The sequence below is a fragment of the Castor canadensis genome, chromosome X (assembly GCF_047511655.1).
Source record: "Castor canadensis chromosome X, mCasCan1.hap1v2, whole genome shotgun sequence".
Taxonomy (NCBI): domain Eukaryota; kingdom Metazoa; phylum Chordata; class Mammalia; order Rodentia; family Castoridae; genus Castor; species Castor canadensis.
In genome coordinates, this window is record NC_133405.1 from 50,736,277 (window position 1) to 50,744,751 (window position 8,475).

Genomic DNA, 8,475 nt, shown 5'->3' on the forward strand with positions numbered 1-8,475 from the left:
GGACTCTGGGGCCATGTTCCCCATGTGAAAGGAATGTAAAGAAGCTTTGGAAGAAGACCTGCCTTGCTGAAGCTCACAGGACTCACAAAGGACAAAGCCAGTGTTAGAACCAGGCCTAACTCCAAACCATGGTTCCTCCAACCATGTAGTTCCCATTATACCCGCCTTTCTTTGGACTCAGGGCCCTCTGGAAGCCCAGGTTAGAATAGTTACTATCTAATGGACACTATCTCTGACCCTCAGATAGTACACGTGGAACCCCACCTCCAGTCCTAATCCTTCCTCCTAGGACTGATATTGATCTGCCTCCCTCTGAGCTGGTCTGCATCTCCCTAGGGCAGTGGCTCTCAACCTTTACAATCACACAGGCTGCTGGGCTCTGGGAATGTGCATCCCTAGCCATCCCCAGGGGATGCTGCTGCTGCTAGGTCCTATGAGCATGAATTCCAGGCATCCTCAGGGGGCACTGATGCTGTTGGTTGGGGACCATACTCAGAGCCACTGCTCCAATGAACTTGGACACATGGCAGACCAGGCTGAAGCCACAATACCCTTCCACACCCTGGACACCCTCATATCAGACTGGATAATGCAGATGAAACTCAAAAGAGCCAGCCTAAGAGAATTGCACTTGGAGCTGGATGAACCTGGTATTCAACCCCCTCTTCCTGGCTGGGGAGATGGTTTGGCTTCTATACTAGGCTCCTGTGAGGAGTTTTTGAGATTTAGTGGAGGAGAGCCTGAACTCAAAAGATGCTCAGTGAGTGCTGGTCTTCTTCCTTTCTGACACTCACACACTAAAAGGTATGGGTTTTTTTTTTGCTCTAATCAACTGTTATATATTTAGTTTATACATGAGCTGCATCCATTGATCGGGCCAAACTAACAGCCAACACTGTTTACATCTCCCCTCTGCTCTGTCTCTCATGCTATGTGAAAATCCTATTACAAACCCTGCAACCTCATCCCCAAAGCTGTGTGCTCTGCTTCCTGCTCAGTATGTGAAGCAACAACCTAATACTAATTCCACCATATGCTAACAAAGGTGCTAGGCCATGCTTTCCCCTTGCTTCCTCTGCCTCCTGACCCGCCCAGTGCTTCCCTACCTGGCTCCACGTGGCACAGCATGCCCCATCTCTTGGAAACAATAAGTAACATCTTTCCTTGGCATATGCCTCTCTCTGCTGCCACCTACACACTACTAGAAATTAACTCTGAGTACAATTTAGGCCTTCACCTGAGAAATGAGCAGAGCCCACTCTCCACCTGTTCATGGCCAAGTAGAGGATTGAATTGTGAGTGTGGAAGATATTTTAAGAGTAATAATGGAGTGGACAGTGAAGGTCAGGTTCATCCCAACAGGCAGGAACTCCAGGGCCTCCTTGTGCTGGGTAATAATACAGAACTTTTAGAGATCCTCAGGTAAGAAACAGGAGATACCTAGAGGACACTGTGCAAGTATGGTGATGACCTACACCATGCACTGCTCTCACTGATCAACCACTACCCAGGGAGGAGATGCCTTCCCCAAGAGGGCTCACAGTTCAGGAAACACTGGGGCTGGGACTGACTTCAGGATCATAGGAGTGGAAACGCCTCACTCTCCACAGTGTCCAAACCTAGTGACAAGGTTCCCACTCCAAACAGAATTGGCCCGCCTCACTGAAAGAAAATCCAACCCAGGCAAACCAAAATCCATGACTTTAAGAATTTAGATTATTCAAATTGCAAATACATCCCCTAGGCTACAAAAGTTCTGCATCTTCAGTGAACTTGGCTCTTGGGGCATTTAAAGTAGAAACAATGCCAAGTGGATTGTGGAGGGGCCGTCGCATGCCAACAGGTGTTCAAGCAAAGAAGGAAAACATTGGGTTTCAAGAGCTATTTCTGAACACAAGATCCATAAACAGCAGGTAAAAATCTATCCCAATGCCAGGTAATAATCTCTCCTGCCCAAAAAACTGGCCCCTCAAAAGTCCAAACTTCACTGATAAAATTCAGTGATGCAGTGCCTGGCACACAGTTACAGTTTGCACTCAATACTTATTTGATGAACTGGGATGAGCATTGAGCCACTTTCCCTCCTCAAAAATCAGGGTAAGCAGCCCTGTGCCAGGCCCCAACGTTGAAATAAAAAGAAGGCACTATGACTAAGGAAACAGGACCAGGTGCAGTCCATCAACCCCAGTAACTGTTTTCCTTGTCTTCTAGGACTCAGAAAGCAGCAATGATACAGAAAGAAAATTCTGTTCAGTATGTGCCATGGAAGTGCTCAAGGAGAGGGGCACTGTCACTATGGGGCACAAAATGGCAGAGGGAAGTAAGTGTTCTTCCATGACAGGACAGAGGCCTTAGCCAGACAGACTCTGGCTGTCAATTACTGTGTGACCTTGAGCAAGTCCCTTCCACTTCAAGTCTCAGTTTCTGCACCTATAAAATGGGCCACTGCATTCTCAAAGTCATAGTGCATTTGTATGTTGACTACTGAGTATATTATTTAAGGTACATAAGAACTGACCATGCTTAGGTACCTGGTTGTCCTGAGCCAGTAAGTGGTGATAATGTCTGCGGTCAGGCACAGGGGATGCCAGTCAGCATACTGGGGCACCAGCTCTGTGACCTCAGGCCACTCACAGACCTCACTGGGCTTGGTTTCTCCATCTATGAAGCAACAGAGGCAGAATCAATAATCTCTAAGGATCTTTGGCTCTGATGGCCCAAGATCTACCTAGTACCTCTGTCTCTAAGTGACTCTTAAATAAATGCCTACTTAAAATTTCTCAGCTGGAGGGTGAATATCACTTTAATATGTGAGAGAAGAAAAATATCACCTCTGAGCTATTCCTCATATTATTTAAAAAGAGCAAAACACAATTGTACCTTTATAACAATGATGGTTTGGTTGGCTCTTGGGTGATCACTTCAATCAACAGTGGGTGTCCCAACTCCAGTGCCACACACCAGGAAATACTTCTCAACAATGTGTATGACAGGAACCTACTCAGGCTTGTCCAGGACTTGGTGCCTCAGAGAAGCCACACCATTCATTTAGGAAACAAGACAGATCTGTTTTAACAGATACATGAAGGGGATGAAACAAAGTGAGGGGACTATAGGTTGCCTCAAGATCTAACCATGTGTTCTTCCCAGTCAACCTGTGGGGGGCTGTATGTGTGTGTGTGTACATATGTGTGTGTGTGTGTTTCATGTAACATGTAACTGGTTCTGTGACCCACACAGAGTCCTTGACTTGGTAACTAATCCAAGTGCAAGTCATCTTTAGGAAAGGCATCCCCACTGAATCAGAGGTGGGAATTGTGTCTGCACATAGCCTGTAAAACAGGGCTTCCCAAAGGTTAATGTACATTCCTGCTGCCTAGGGAACTTGTCAAAGTGCAGCTTTCTCTTCCCCAGGTGTGTGTGGGACCCATGATTTGCATTTTAATGTGCTCCCAGCAATGTTGCTATTGCCAATTCTCGGGCTGCACTTTGAGTGGCAAGTCTTAAAACACAGGGGCATTTGAAAAAGTTAACACTTCCAGGTTGGTACTTTTTTGTCTTTTAAGTACTGAATTCCAGCAGTGAACATGAAAATGTTTCTAGGCTGCAGGATGAAGAGAGCCCCATGGGAGAAGTACTAGAGAGAAGCAGAGAAAGTCCATGGGCAAAGAAGACAGAATGCAGTGGCCGCCCCAGTCAAGCAAGATTCACAGAATAACTCCCAGGAAGCTGCCAGGACTCCTGCCTAGCCTGACAAAAGACTTGTGGGATGTAGCACAACTGCTCACTCTCACTGAAAACAAGAAGTGAGTCATGTATCTGTTGCTCTGGAGCTTAAAAATGACTTGGGTGACATTAATAGTTGTTCTGCTTCTATTTCAGCGTTTCATAGCTGCAACTTTTCCTATGACAGACCAGAGTCCTGCCCAGTTCAGGCATCTGCTTCTCTCCCACAAATGCTGGTGGAAGAGGAACCTGGGATGAGACAAGCTATTGTCAGTACCTATATTGGGTACCTGGGGAAGTGATGGAAAGAGCTGGCCTTTAAGAGAGGTAAATGGTGTGATGAGAAAAAGCAGTCAGCTCATGCTTGTGCTCTCAAATGGGAACCAAGAAACATGGCGTCTCCCTTACTCCCAGCTAGCTAGATCTTTACTTGCTGGGATGTGTGTTTACATCTGCACACATCATTAAAGAGCCCAGTTTTTGCTAAAGTTTCCCTCTGCCAGGAAGGACCATATGAAAACATCTCCTTACTCTCACTGAGACATCCTGCTCCTCATTCTGAGACATTTCAGAATAACCCCCATTTTACCCCCTTGGCTCTAGCTCACTCTCTCATCACATTCCTCTTCTTCTTTTTGATGCTGCTGGGGTTTGAACTTCAGGGCCTTGCACTTGCTAGGCAGGTGCTCTAACACTTACACCATACTCCCAGCTCTTTTTGCTTTGGTTTATTTTTTCAGAAGGGTCTAGCTTTCACCCCGAGACAACCACAGAGAGTGATTCTCAGTAGGAGAATCCCTACCATATACCAGGGATTACAGGTGTGCACCACCATGACAAGCTTGTTTTGTGAAATAGAGTCTCACTAAATTTTTTGTCTGGACTGTCTTTAAAATGTGATTCTTGAGACATGAGATCCAAGATGGTGACTGGGACACAGCTGCAGACTGTGTGAGCTCTGTGAACCAGGGACTTTGCTGAGACTCTGGAGACACACTTGGCTGAGGTAAACCACAAGGGAGAGCTAAAACATCAGCACTCTGAACCCCTAGCTCCTGGAAGGCTTCTCTACCCCATGATTTACAAAGAGAACAGCTGGTGCTGCATGCCAAGCCACGCCCCATAGGCCCACGAAGCTGCTGCTCCACAGGCCACGGGATCTCTGATCCTTCGGCCAGCTCCTCAGCCCTGCCAAGGCCATGCTCCACAGGCCCACCGGATCTCCCCCAAACTCCCACCCCTCCGCCCCACACAATCTCTGCAGGACTGCGCCCCTAACACCTGCCAAGCTGACAATCCATAGGCATTCATGATCTCTGCTCTGCCAGCCTGTGCCCCTAAAACCTGCCAAGCAGGCGATCCACAGGCACTCACAATCTCCGCCTAGCAGTGCCCCTCAGGCCTGCACAGGCCTGCACAATCTCTGCCAGCTGCGCCCCTGGGCCTGCCAAGCTGGCAATAAACAGACATGCACCATCTCCACTGGGCATGTCCCCCAGGCCTGCACAGGCCAGCATGCTCTCTGCTGAGCTGCACCCCTAAGGCCTGCCAAGCTGGCGATCCACAGGCATAAACATCTCCACTGGGCCATGCCCCTCAGACCTGCCAGGCAGACAATCCACAGGCACACACAATATCCACTCTGCTGGGCCAATGGCCTTCAGGCACACCAGGCCCACACTCCAAAGGCCTGCTAGATTGCTGCAACTGCAGGCCCCATGGGACCCCACCCACCTGCCACCCACCACAGGAGGGCCCCAAACCTGCCTAGGAGACACAGACAGGTCTAGATGCTAAAGGAGTAACAGCAGAACTACTAAGACTGAAATTCCACTGTTCCTGAACTGGTGATTTTTTTTTTCATTCTTTTTTTCACTTTTTAATTTTTTTAATTTTTAAATTTTTTTTAATTTTTATTATTTTTTTATTTGTTTGTTTGTTTGCCTTCCTTTAAAGTTTTGGCTGTCTCATTTGCTCTTTGATCATCCACCATCTCTCCCTGCTGTTTTCCTTGGTACTCTTTTTTCTTTTTTTCCTTCTACTTCTCTTTCTTTCTCTATATTCTCCTTCTTCCTTGGTTTTGTTAGTTTCGCTATTGTAACTCAGCTAACAATAAATTACACATAGTCCAGGGATAGAACCAGTACCAAGTAGAAATACAGGAAGACAAAAAAGGGATAGAAACCATTCTCCCCACCAAAATAAATTAGTACAGGATTCAGAGGGAAATGAAGAAAACAGATACTCAGATTCAGACTCCAACAAAACAAAGATAAACTATGCCAAAGAACCCAAGGGAACCCAAAAGAACAACCTGAAAGAAGAAATCCTGCATGTAATCATTGAGAAATTCTTAGAGAAGTTGCTAGACATGGTCAACCAAAACGTACAGGAGGAACTCAAGAAATTCCAAGAGGACAAAAATAAAGAATATGAGAAAACACAAAAACAAATAAATGAAATAATAGGAGCCCTAAATAGAAACCAAAATGAAACAGAAAATACCATAAATAGAGAGATAAATGAATTAAGGACAAAAATTGACAAAATTAAAGAGGAAGTGACCCACAACATGGAAACCTCAGAAAAAAGAAGGAAACAGAAATACAAAACAAAATGGAAGGCCATTCCAGCAGAATAGAACAAACAGAAGACAGAATCTCAGAACTTGAAGATGAAATGGTAATTAAAGGAAAAACCAAAGAACTATTAGTCAAACAACTCAAGACCTGTGAAAGGAATATGCAAGAACTCACTGACTCCATCAAAAGACCAAACCTGAGAATCATGGGCATTGAAGAAGGAGAACAGGTGCAAGCAAAAGGAATATGTAATATACTCAATAAAATAATAACAGAAAATTTCCCAAATCTAGAGAAAACTATGCCCATCCAGGTACAGGAAGCCTCCAGGACAGCAAATAGACTTGACCAAAATAGAACTACCCCATGACATATTATTATTAAAACAACAAGCACAGAGACTAGAGAAAGAATACTGAAGGCTGTAAGAGACAAAAAACAAATAACATACAAAGGTAAACCCATCAAAATCACAGCAGATTTCTCCATGGAAACCTTCAAAGCAAGAAGAGCATGGAATGAGGTCTTCCAGGCACTAAATGAAAATAATTTCAACCCTAGGATACTCTACCCAGCAAAACTATCATTTAAAATAGATGGAGCAATAAAAGTCTTCCCTGATAAGCAGAAACTAAAACAATATATGACCACCAATCCACCACTACAAAAGATTCTCCAAGGAATTCTGCACACAGAAAGTGAAAGCAAACAAAACCATGAAAGGGCAGGCAATACCAAACCACAGGAGAAGAAAAGGCAAGAAAGAAGAGAGTAACATTGATTCTGCTACACACAATCAAACCCTTAAACAACAAAGACAACTAAATGACAGGGATTACCACATACCTATCAATACTAACACTAAACATTAATGTACTTAATTCCCCCATCAAAAGACACTGATTGGCAAACAGGATTAAAAGGAAGATCCAACAATCTGCTGCCTACAGGAGACCCACCTCATGGACAGAAACAAGCACTGGCTGAGAATGAAAGGCTGGAAGAAGATTTACTGAGCCAATGGCCCCTGTAAACAGGCAGAGGTAGCAATGCGTATCTCAGATAAAGTAGACTTCAAACTTACATTGATCAAACGAGATAAAGAACACTCCATACTAATAAAAGGGGAAATAAACCAAAAGGAAATAACAATTATCAACCTATATGCACCCAACGTCAATGCACCCAATTTCATCAAACATACTCTGAAGGACGCAAAAACATATATAAACTACAACACAGTGATAGTGGGAGACCTTAATACGCCCCTATCACCAATAAATAGGTCATCCAAACAAAAAATCAATAAAGAAATTTTAGAAATAAATCACACCATAGACCAAATGGACCTAGCTGACATCAACAGAATAGTTCACCCAACTGCTACACAAAATACATTCTTCTCAGAAGCCCATGGAACTTTCTCCAAAACTGATCACATCTTACAGCACAAAGCAAGCCTCAGCAAATATAAGAAAACAGAAATAATGTCATACATTCTACCTGATCACACTGCATTAAAACTAGAAATCAACAACAAAAATAGCAGTAAAAAAACATGCAAACAATTGGAAGCTGAACAACACATTGCTCAATGATCAATGGGTCATTGATGAAATAGAAATTAAAAGTTTCCTGGAAGTTAATGAAAACGAAAACATGACCTGCCAGAACCTATTGGACATAGCAAAGGCTGTCCTAAGAGGAAAGTTGATAGCCATGAGTGCATATATTAAAAGGTCAGAAAGATCTCAAATTGATGATCTAATGCTGCAGCTCAAATTCTTAGAAAAACAAGAAAAAGCAAACCCCAAAATAAGCAGAAGGAGAGAAATAATTAAAATAAGGGCTTAAATCAATGAAATAGAAAGAAAAAAAACATAGAAAGAACTAATGAAACAAAAAGCTGGTTCTTTGAAAAAATATATAAGATTGACAGACCCCTGACAAACCTGACTAATATGAGGAAAGAAAAAACTCAAATCAGTAAAATCATAAATGCAAAAGGAGAGATAACATCAAACACCACAGAAATCCAGGAAATCATCAGAGACTACTTTGAGAGCCTATACTCGAATAAATTTGAAAATCTTGAAGAAATGGACAGATTTCTAGATACATATGACCATCCAAAACTGAACCAAGAGGACATTAATCACCTGAGTAG